The following is a 12,728-nucleotide window of genomic DNA, read 5'->3' on the forward strand; positions in this document are numbered from 1 at the left end:
GAGGCGGTGGCAGGCAAAGAGTTGGGCAGTAAGGCATAATAAAAAGAGGTAAACTGAGGGGATATGAGAGGTCACAGTGAAGGAAGCAGGGAGGATGGTAGACAAGATGACGGTTTACAGCGCTGTTGGCAAAGTAGCTCGACTGGCACCTGCACTTCCCCCTGGCACTGCCCAGGAATGTGGCTGCCTTCTTTTAGCAAGGTTAGCTGTGCTTTAGAAAATACTAACCTGAGAACTGAATCAACCCACCACACTCACATTCATGACGCACAAGCACATATTGAAGCATAAACTGGTGCTTTTCACACACTGATCACTCACAGCATTAAAACCAGCGACAGGCGAGATATCTTATCCTCTTGTTACAAAGCAACGTTTTGCTGGGAAACCTTGGGTCCTGCATTCATGTGGATCGTATTTTGCTATGTGTCATCCAACTAAGCGCTGTTCCAGACCAAGGACATTTGATGCACAGCAAAGCTTTAGCATCTTAATGGCTGCAAAGGTCTGTGTGCTGTAACATTTGTCATCTGCACAAAGACACCAGGGTTCACGTGGACCCTTTAAATGAACTGGATGCTGATTGCACGAATTGTGTGAAATATATTTTGCATCCTGCATAGAGCTCTGCCAGTTTCTATATATTTTTCAATTTGCTTGAAATTGAAATAACTGTTCACTATGGGCAGTAAATAAAACACTTACATATGAGTATCAGCAGAAAAGCTGATATGGAGAACTTAAACAGACACCTGCTTGCCATTATATGAATCTATCAATTAGCGACATCGCTATACATATGAAGTTGTGTTTCTGCTCACCTACAAGTTCAAGGTCTTTTTCATGCCTACCTCCTCTTCACTGATCTGGGCCTTTGCTCCAGTTTTCTCCAGCTAGTTTCTGTCTAACTGTGTCTGTCTGCTGTTTGGCACTAAGCAGATAGCCCATAATGAGTATGTTTTTCCTGTTTTTATGTTTTTCTGTTGGAAAAAAGCTCCTTGCTACAGCTAAAAATGACATGACGGCCACCAGAGTAAAAGTTCTTGCCATGCTCCCAGCGTCGTTGGTTCTTCGCCCTTCTTCATCTGTCCCTGTGTGTCTGTTCTTACGTGTCTTTGGTTAATCCTCCTGCTCCTGTGTGACCTGCAGCTACAGCACTCCTGCTCATCATGTCCTCAAAAATCCTGCAGCACATGTGTCAACCCTGACTATTCAAACTCCTTATTCGAGAGACCGTTCTGTCATAGACCTGGACGAAAACACGAGCTATACACACATTTCATATTCACTAGCAATAAGAAAACAGTTCAACAGAAGGTTGAATAGTTTCACTTGAATGAATTAGATGTAAACTGCCATGAAAGCAAACAATAAACCCAAAGCATGCTCCCTCTCTGGTTTATATCATATCCTTTGGTAATAAAGCATGCTAATCTCCATTATTCTCCTCAGTGGCTTCCAGTGTGCATGAGTAGCCTCTTGCCATCCACTGCAACTGGTGGTTTCATAGTCCAGAAACAGCCATGAACCAGTGTCTGCAGTGGTGATACCTGGTCCAGCCCACTTGGGACCTTAACCTGGTTGCTATGCATGCACCTCTAGGTTTTAACTGCATACCTTATGTATTGTCTGTCAATATGATAACAGTCCTTTATTCGTATTTCTTGTGTGTGATTGTATGCATTTGTGCGTTAGTCATTGTGGTATAACTATATAAATAATCTAAAGTTGTTAGATTCAAAATTACTTATTATTTCTGCTTGTCTTTATTGATGTAGACACTTAAAAATCACAATTAATTACTGATATTGACTGAAATGAAAGATTTTCTCAGGTTATATTTTTAACCTCTATTGCCCAGCTAGCTAAATGCTCCTAGGTCAACCTTCTGAGTTTACTTGGTTCTCTGTGAGATTCTTCCCATTCCAACAGTGTTTTCTTGTGTCTAGATTCCCCCTTCGCATGCCAACCTACTTGTTCTGCTTAATAGCCATCAGCCAAACTACCAAGTTCATCTTTAGCCATTCGTCTCTTTAAGATTCCCCCACTTGCATGCCCACTCTCCACCAACATCCCAAGCTCCTCTCTCTGGGCTGCCTCAGTCTCCAAAGTTCTGAATTTTTCCAAACCTACTTTCAATGCCTCCTGATTTTCTACAACTCCGCTTTTCAATCTCTTAAACACTCCCACTGTGTCAGGGCCTGCTTATCTAGATATCGAGCTAAAATTCTAAGGATCTCGAGAGTTTAGGGGAGATGCAGATTCAGACAATCATTATTTGTTGGGTCATCACTAGAGTGGCTACTTTAATACGTCATGTTATTATGATATTGTCATTTCATACATTGTTATCGTAAAATATTAATTACAGCTGCTGTAAATGACCAAAACAACAATAGTAAAGTACATTTAGTCATGGAATATATTGCAAACTATACAATGTGCTATGAAACTAGGCCATCTCCATTTCTCTGGAACACATAATAGCATTTGCCCTGCTCTCATTTAAAGGTAGCTTGAATCACCAGGCACTTCAGACTAATTAGACCGGACTCAAAAGGCTATGCATGACTTCTACAACCACAGGGTTACATTCAAAGCCCGGAAACTCAATTATTGCTCCTGACCCACAGATTGCATAACAACATATGAACTCACATATCATATAGCTCTACTCTTGGAAAGAAAGCAAGGGCAGATCCATATATAATATGTGAGTAATATGTGAGTTTTGCAGATAAGACCTAACATTCACAGGACATGTGGTAAAAATCTCTTTTTATCCACACCGACTTTTCATGCTACATACTGTACTGTAAATGGATAGAGTGTAGAGGCCACTTTGTCACTCCCCTCAAGAAGACTTTCATAACACTGACCTGCATAAATAAAGGCTTTGCTTCATTTTATTTGGCACATTATATATGTTGAGGAACATGTCAATGTCAGCAGAGTTGGATAACGCACAGAGAACAGCTTGACTTTGTCAGGACTTAGTCTGTGTTTTCCGTTCTCTGCTAGGTCCTTTCCCTTCCCATATAGATGATATCAAATTTAGCAAAGCCAGTCTTTGTTTTGAGTTGCTGTCTTCAGGAATGTGAAGTGTCTGGCTCGTTGGCTTACTCTTCTGCATCACCCTGGCTGAAAGGAAAACTTTAAAACAGCGGGTCTATTTGACTGAGTGGAGCGTGAAGACTTAGTCAGATGTGGGTCTTATCTTTCCAGACACCCGCAGAGGAGAAAAGCATCGTACAAAACAAACAACGAATGTTTGAGTCTGGGCATTTATACTGCATGAAGAATGAAAGAAAATAAGAAAATACAACATGCAGTAAATCTGAATGACCCGACACAAGCCGTCTGCTGAATCTGTGCTAGAATGGGAGCAGACTGGATACGAGGACGAGGTGGGGGGAGATGTGGAAATCTGTTCGAGGGCTTGCGTGTCTGCTGCGAGAGAGCCGGTTGACTTGTTGCCAAAGCATACAGCGCAGGAGCAGGGCTAGGTCTGAGGTCGTGGCAGGCTGCTGGATGCAGGCCCCCCCTGAGGCAATCTGTGGTTGAGATGTTGATCATGGCATTGCAGATCCTGAGCAGGGGCAGAACCAGGTGCTGATCCGGGAACATCCAGTTTGGCTGTGAGACTGAACACCTGCGTCTGAATTCATCTCACGCGACGCTGCCATGCCACCCACCATATCAGCACCAACACACCACATTTATATTGCCGCACGCTGTCTGATGTCTCTCACGCACATATGTGAGTTGAATTCCAGTTTCTTCAAATAGAGTGAATAATAAATGCTTGACACCCACATGACTGCGCTCCAGCATAATTCCATGTTTTTATGTGATTACAGCCCTCGTAAAACTGAGACACGTGATGGCTAATGATGAGTGTGCATATACCATTTAAATATCTCTGCCAACACCTGAGTGCAACTTCTGTCTATGCATTTGCTTCCTGAAACAGCCAAATCAGACAATCATCAACTTGTTAAGAAAATTACAAAGTCATACCTGAGACTGACTCAGCAGCACTCTACGCTGCTAAGAGACCGAGAAATAAGTGAGACAGAGAATGCAGTTTGGTCCTGATACAAACAACCATAAGCCCAGGCAGGAAACGGTTGATTGAGGGTTTTCTTGATTAGATCTAACAGAGCCGGAGGTGAGCAATAGTTACTGAGGGAGGTGTAAGCGTAACCTGTGACGCTCAAAAGGTGGAACCAACCAAACAGAGGATTGCATAGGAATTTATTGCTAATGAATAGAGCTGGGTAGGGATTAAAAATAAAATGCAGAGCCGCAGAGAGAGAAGACAATGCTGAAGACTCAGTGTTACCATTTAAAGACCTGTGACAGTTAAAATTTACATAATCATTCTTTAAATAACAGCAGTGTCAGGTCGAGGCGACCATAGTCTGTGATTTTCTGTCAGATTAGCTGGACCTGCTTCTGCATTTCCTTTTGGAGAATTTCAAAGCATATACTGTGACTCATGTGTCAAATGCTCAAACCACATAAAAGTGTGTGAATGGAAATAAAGATAAGGAAGGTATCAGTCTGCGCTTTCATTATTCTTAAAAAGTTCCACAATAAAAGTAAAACCAACAACGGATTACACCGTCTTTCCAAAGTTTCTATCCCTGGCCCTCAGCCTCAAATACACTAGTTCCTGCTGAAAACGGAAGTTTGTAAAAAATTACTCAGTTTAAAAAAAAAAAACAACAGTCCCCTAAAATGGGGAAGTTTTCAGCAAATCTCACTCAAACAGGAGATTATAGTACATTTGTTGGGGACTATTTTCAGCTGTGGATTAATACACATGCAGTGCTCTAGTGAGTCAGTATGGCTGCAGGAATGTGTATATGGCATTATGGTAAAACACAGCACCAAGCTAATTCTCATGGTATTAATGGAACATGACAACCAGCACAATGATGCAACAGCGGAGCTCTATGAGATAAACCAGGCTTTGCTACACAGGAAATAGTTGTGAAAAGATCCAGTGTATTCATTTCTGCTGTGTTTTTATGAGATTTCTCCCCGGCGTTAACTGTAACAGCACAGATCCTGGTGCTGATGCAGGAACATCCAGCTTGGCTGTTCTGCTGAACACCTGCATCTGAATTCATCCCACGTGACGCTGCCACGCCACTCAGCTTATCAACAACAGACGCTGTCACATGTCTCTCATGCAAATATGACTTAAATTCCTGTTTGTTCAAATTAAGTAGCTAATAAATGCTTATTCAACAGCCAGCTGACTGTGTTCTAGCATAACGCCATGTCTTTATACGATTACAGCTTTTGTAAAACTGAAACACATGATGGGACGTGATGGGTGTACATGTCATGGAATAGCTCCGCAAACATACCCGAGTGCAACTGACTTGTCTGTCGAAGGCTTTACTGGTTGAAACATGTCAGTCTGACTATCAGAAACCTGCTTAGAAAACTAAACAAAAAATCTCTATGCTGCTAAGAAACAGAAAGCTTAGGAAGAGAGAGAAAATGTAGTTGTGTCCTGGTACAAACAACCATAAGAGTCCAGACAGGAAACGGTTGATTGAAGGGTTTCTTAATTAGATCCAACAGAGCCGGAGGTGAGCAATAGTTACTAAGAGAGGTGAGAGCATAACCTGTGACGTTCTCACCAAGCAGGAATGTATCCCTAAAAAACACAGATAGATAAAGATTAAAATACAATTAAGAGCTCCAGGAGAGACGGTATGTGGCCGTTTAAAGACCTGTGACAGCTAAAACATGCATGTTCATCTGTGCAGTTAGATCGATGTTATTTGGAGTGTGTAATATGCTATCAAAAGTGGTTTGGCCTGCCTCAGAACTTCATTTCATATATCAAGCCTTCCCACCAAAGACACATGCATGATGGTAGAAAGAGATGAGGCAGGTGTTAGTTTATGCTCCAAGTATTGTTAGCAAATGACTTGTAGCTTCCATCTGTGGCAGCTTTAAATCCATTAGCTCCTGCTGATTATGGAAGCTTTTAAAACTCACTTCAAAGCATATGTAATAATTTCAAAAAGGGAAAATACAGTTTCTTAAACAGCTGGCTATTGTACTATTTAGCAAATCTTACTCAAACAGAAGGAAATTCTTGGACGCTATATTCAATCATGGATTAATACACATTTAACCCTCCAGTGAGTCATTACAGCAGGAAAACAGTGTACGAAGGGGTTGACTCAAAAAGACGGACTCAGAACTATGATGCTAACTCTCATGATGATGAAACATGCAAATCACTGAAGGAACTATGGAGAGTTAAATCAGGAGGATACATTGATCACTCTTAACAATTAAAACTGCCTGCCTAATACTATGTAGATCCCACTGAAGGTACTTTGTGGTATCGGGCATCAAGATGTTAACAGCAGATCATTTAGGTCCTGCCAGCTTTGAAGTGGGCCCTCTATTGATCTAACTAATTGTTCTCGTACTGATCGTTGATCAGCTTGAGATGTGGGACTTGGAAGGCTAAGTGAACACCACAAACTCTTCGTCATTTATAGCGTCACTTCGGTTTGTCTTCTACCTAAAGTGCATCCTGCTGCCATCTTTTCCCCAGGTGAACAATACGCAAGAGACCACGTGATTTATTACACTGGGCTGCCTTCTTCCATTGCCTCTCACTGATTGCAGGTGGAGAAGAGTCAATATGGCAGTCTGACTAGTCTGCATCTATGCAGCAAGCTTTCACACACTGTTTCTTCCTGCTGGGAGTGTCTCAAAGCCTATCCTAAGATTACAGGGATTTCCAGCTGATCAGTATTAGCATATACCTAGGTCTAATTCTTTGTTTACATCTGTCGTCACATGAAAACGTAATTTAAAAAAAAAAAAAGCCAGAAAAGACAATGTGTTAACCTAGCTTCTCCAAATGCAACACTTTTTTCACTGGCCTGATCTCAGTAAGCCTCATAGAAGTGTCTGTCACAGTGCTCCTTTGCAAGTTAAACTCTCACAATGCTCTTTACTTTCCATTACAGAAGTACCCGCTTCCCCTGGTCACTAAAGTCCTTATGACAGAAAGAGCGTTCACCTGTTGGTGCAACCAGGTATTACAGCTAATCAACAATTAAATTAGCCTAGCCGCGCTAGACAACCCACGGCAACGAATTTAATTCTCTGCCATGGTGGGTCTAGTTACCCTCCATAAGGCTCGAGGCTGGATTCTCCTAAAACTGGCCGGACGAATCACCATAAAGTGTAGAGTCAGAAGGCGGGCGTAACTAAGTGACGACAGAGGCGCGACGATTCTGACAGAAACAACCGGCGCACAATAAACAGTTATCTTTCGACTCGGCTTTGGCCACAGCCCTTAAAGATTTGAAGCTAAAATTCAACTTGAAAGATAAACAAAGGACGGCACTGAAGTGTTTCATTGAGAAAAAAGACATATTTGGACTTATGCCGACGGGATATGGCAAATCCTTAATATACCAGTTGGCTCCGCTGGTTGGGAAGCTAATGGGACTTAGCCACAATCCGCCGGCGCTCTAGGAACTACGTCAGCCTATTCGTTGCACTGATTGGTTGTGTACCTACCCAATTGCTGCAGAGTGATTTGAAAGACAACCTTTTAGCCCGCCTCCCTCCTTGTCGAGCGTGCCTAGACCCTTGTGTCTTCAGAACATGGGTCTAGCGCGGCTAGGCTACAATTAAATGAGACTAATTGGTAAATGACTCATGGTTCAACAGGAGAAAAACAAAAAAACAAAACAAAAAAAATAACCTTGACTGGGACATCTTGAGTTCTGACACCTTTCTATCTATAGCCAAGGTTAAGGTCTCCAGCAAATTGTCTTCCTCGGACCACTTTTATAGGGAATAACCATTGTATACCTGGGACACCCCAACAGACCATCCATTTTAGAGACACTCAAACTCCCACGCTTGCCTATTTGTCCTGCTTTCAACACATCAATTTCAAGAATTCATTGTTTCTTACTGCCTAATTTCTCCCACCTTTTGCCAGGAACCACTGTAAAAAGATAACTATTGTTATTCACCTCACCTAACAGTGGTTTTAACGTTGTGTCTTTGAATATTTGGGCTTTCGCTACACAGAAATACTTGTTAGAAGGATCAGCTTATTAATTACTGTGTACTTCTGAGAGATTTCTCTCCAGCATATATTCTACTAGAACAGAACAAGTGAACAAGGAGAGACGGAATAAACAATGTGAGTGAATAATCTGCAAGAAAAATCTGAGAAATGTGGAAGTAATAAATGTGGAAGCATTTGTATCCATTGCCGTTGCCACAGTGTTCTGCTTTCAGGAAATATGCTCTTTGGTCAAGAACACAGGGAAAAAGAAATTAACATAACAGTCCGTTTCCTGAACAACCCTCAAAACACTGCAGTAGCTCACCATCTATGCCTGGCCCCACAATCAAAACTAATCACTCTGTACTTATCAGTGGAATGCAGACAACGAGTCTACTTATAAATATCCCAGCGTATTTTCAAACCTGATTAAAAAAAAAAGATCTATTCTGGTCAGAGGATGGAATGAGAGGACGTGATTTTTGGAGACAGACAAACAGAAGTAGAGGGAGAAGAAGGCATGCAGCCAAGCACAGATTTTTACAGTTTATATCAGACATGATAATCCTGTGTGGAATGCAGCGCAGGAAAATCTCTTTACTACTGTATCTCAGGATGAAAGAGGAGAGACGGAAGTGGCGAGTTTCAGGATTGTGTGCCTGTCATGCTCCTTTTCCCTTATATGATGCTAGCTGTCACCGTGGCAACTGTGTGATCTCTAGGTCAGGAGGAAGTCACTTCCGCACTCATGAGACTTACATAAGTAAAGCAGAAATGTACTGAGGAAATTCTCACACACACACACACACACACACACACACACACACACACACACACTGGATTCTAAGGAACTACAATAGACTTAAGTATGGTTATTCTAGTCCATTTAGAGTCAGTGTTCGTCATCATGTGCACTGAAAGAGAAGCTATTGACTAGACAGAGTAAATCAATGCATATCTAAAATGAAAACAAATCAGATAAAATGCAGATAAATTACTGTACATTAACATGTGTACAATGCACAAGGTATGTCCATTTACAGAAGGCTCTACTGCTCCACTTAGTGTTGTGGAGGAGGACATCTTCTGCATAAGTAGTTTTGTTGTTTTTTTTTAAAGAAAAAGAAAGTAGAATTCCTCTGATTCCAGCACTCTAAGTACAAGTACTTTCTGGTTTCTCTCTCCCTCTGTGACAGTAAACTGAGTATCTATTTATTTAGGTTGTGGACAAAAGATTTTTGAGAACAGTATCTTGGCTTTGGGAAACACAGATCAACATTTTCTTTTACAATTTTCTGACATTTTATAGACCAAACAACTAACTGATGGCTCCAGAAATAATCAACAGATAAATCCATGGTGAAAATAATCAGTATTAGCAGCAATAGTCTGCAGAAAGACCTGCTTTCAGTAGAGAAAGCCACCAGCCTTTCATTCTTGCACGCAGTTGTAAAACTAATTGAAACATTTTTAAATTGTAGAAAATCTGCACAAGAATTTCTAAATTTATTTGCACTGTGTTTGATCCAATGCACCCACAAATATTGAGATATGTGCATGAAAATAAATAATTGCTGATGCTAATTCAACGTTCAGGTGCTGAAGATAAGGGGAAAACAAAATGATGCAACCAAAGAACTGTCAGTGAAAACATAAACAATTAAAAACCGTGTGGAGAACATTATGGAAATGTAGGATCTGAGTTAATACAAATTAATTAATACATGTGTATTTCATTTAAAAATTTGAGTAACATTACAGCCGCCTTATTGCTCCACAAAGATCTGGTACTTTTCACGTTTTAACTGCATCATAATTTATTCACTGAGTCAGTTTTCACTACACTTTGTCACATTTGTTTTCATCAGTACATCAACTTTTCCACCTTAGCCAAATATAGGATTTTTTTAATATATAATTTCAAGGTGGCGTAAAGAAATGCACTTATTTTCTCATAAGAAGCAGCAATTAGCACTTTACACTGTTAAACAGCTTCCTTTGACAGACTGGTAATGCTGCTGCTTAACTCATCTGCCCAAAATGTAGCTGATGAGGATGAATTAGAGCCAAAGATGGCAGACACCGTGGACACTCACCGACACATTCAGCGAGCAAACAGAGGCAGACGGCCGACTCGCTGTGTCAGCACCCGAGAAGCCGGGCGTATAATTGTGTGAATTCCGGTGTTAAGGCTTAATCCTGCTGGAGTGGCCCACTTGAGAGAAAACACAAGACCTATTAATCTGGGGCTGCTGCACAGACTCTTTAGGCAGTGAAGGGCAAAGCTCCTCATACTGATTTACACTCAAACACACCTCAGACCATCAAGCAGTTACTACAAGTGTTTCCATGCATAAAATTCAAGCTAATCTGAAGGAAACGTTTGAAATATTGAAAAAATAAGTTAAATAAAATTAAATAATTTGGCTCACTTTCATTAACTGCTTTGAAGAAAATAAAGCATGCTGCATCATGTCTTCAGATAGTGGCATTAGTGGCTATAAAATAGCGGCAATAAGAGGGTAGAAGATGCCAGAAGCAAAACCAGAAGTTTGCCGACTGCTAAAATGTTAGAATAAGAAACAAACAAAATTCTGGCTATTGACTGGAGAAAAATGGACAGAAGTCTTCAGGAATTGTTTTCAATCTGAGACGTTGTAATTATTCTTTCCTGTCAACTAGCATGGGACACGTTTCATGCTAAACACACAAAAAAGAGTAAAAACTGCTAATTTGTCATGAGTTAAATGTAAAAAAAACAAAAGGTGTTTCCATCTTCCTTCTTACAGCTCTTCTTTGAAATTGTCCAAAAAACACAAAAACTTTAAGTAAAAGTAGAAACATTTTTGCAAAATTTAAAAAGTATTTTGAATTTTGCTGTTTCATTCACTTTTTTGCAAACTTAAAAATTTGCATAAAAATACATTATGAAAATACAGTTTTAAGCTTAACTCACTGTTATTTAACCTTGGAGAGCACAATACAGAGCTTAGTGTGGATCTGTGCTTTTTTTACAGACTGTGGACAATGAGAAATGTGAAATAAGACACACTCACACACACACAAAGAGACAGTTCAAGAGCCCGTGTGCTGACAGTGGTTGTGATTAATCACATGCTAAGGGCGGTGTGGTCTCAGCTCCGCCACTTGTGTAGAGAAACTATCAGTCTCCTGAGCGCATTCATGTCAGCTGGGTGTTCCTGGATGGGAATGTGGGCCGTACAGTGGCTTGGCAACGGGGTCTCTCAGATGTTGTGCTGTCTGTGTGACAGATCAAGCAACAGGCATGGAGGACTCATCCACCGGGGGCCAGACACCTTATTGCCGCCAAAGGGAGTTTCTGCTCGTGTGTGTGGGAGTAATATATGACTAACAAGAACAAAGGAACACGTGTTATAATGCTGTAAGTGGGTTAAGGAGCTCTGGGTGAGCGATGAAGGTGGGGACAGCGAATTAAATCACAGGGTAATATATATCAATCTGCTCAACTAGAGAGTGGCAGCCACTAATTTCTCCAACTGACTCAAGGTCTGTCAGAGCAGATTAGATGGTAGACACACACACACACACACACACACACACACACACACACACACACACACACAAAGACAGTTATGTGTACAAAGCAGCAGCACAAACTCTGAGCAATTATTGATCACATACAACAGACACAACCCAGCTAACTCTAACCTACATTCTACTGACAATAAACAATGCTTCACATACTCTCTCAATGGCATCTTTTCATACTGAAGTCACACTTTTTTCTCTTTTTCGTTCAAATACCTCGATTATCCCAGAGGATGGCTGACTCATGGCTGTTGTTTTGAATATAATACAACAACTTTGATCACTGCAAATGAAAAAAAAAACTCCAAATAACTGGCAGAACTTGTTTGCGCTTTGATATCGTCCCTTATGATTTGTGTTCGCTGCCATGTACTATTAGCTGGACTATCAGACCTGCTGAATTCGACTTTGATCCTGTGTAATTACAGTGCTGTGTGCGTGTGCGTGTGCGTGTGCGTGTGTGTGTGTGTGTGTGTGTGTGTGTGTGCGTGAATGGCGGGGTGTGTGTGTGTAATAATCACGGTGGTTACAGCGTTTCAAGCACGGTTTGAAGGTAGATCAGTGAAATCTGGCAAGGCGCAGGGAATGCCACTGATCCCAGACACAGACAAAATTACAACTCTGCACGCAATGCAACATGAGTCCCCCCTTCATCGAGGTGACGAGGGGGAGCGGAGGGAAAGGAGAGCCCTACAGTGGGATGTTGAACAACACCCTCTTTTCCACATCAGTTCTGCTGTGGCAGTCTGGCTGACTGCATGTACAGCATGTTAGCGCTTCTGTCACATAAATTTCCCCAGCAGTTGCATAACTACATCCTAGCGGTGCTTATCCACATGTCTACTGCAAACACTTCTTCTTGGGCTGATTGAATACATGTGGACGAGTGCGACATACTAATGCAACGTCCGCGCTGATTACAGTTGTTGAATATTGCATGAGTTGTGTAATCGTTGTGGCGAACATCAAGTATGCGCTCATTTTTATCATAGCTGTGTTATTAATAGTTACTGTGATGCATTCCAGACTCTAAGTCAGAACCATAGTCTGGATATAAAGTCTATATACAGTCTATGGTCAG

The 12,728-nt window shown here is 41.2% G+C and overlaps 1 protein-coding gene across 1 annotated transcript in view; it reads right to left on the reverse strand.

Moving 5' to 3' along the window:
- scfd2 (sec1 family domain containing 2) overlaps nt 1–12,728 on the reverse strand; it is a 101,933-nt gene that overhangs the window by 17,659 nt on the left and 71,546 nt on the right. The gene's annotated exons all lie outside the window — the stretch shown is intronic.

Source organism: Acanthochromis polyacanthus, chromosome 4 (genome assembly GCF_021347895.1).
Source record: "Acanthochromis polyacanthus isolate Apoly-LR-REF ecotype Palm Island chromosome 4, KAUST_Apoly_ChrSc, whole genome shotgun sequence".
Classification (NCBI taxonomy): Eukaryota; Metazoa; Chordata; class Actinopteri; family Pomacentridae; genus Acanthochromis; species Acanthochromis polyacanthus.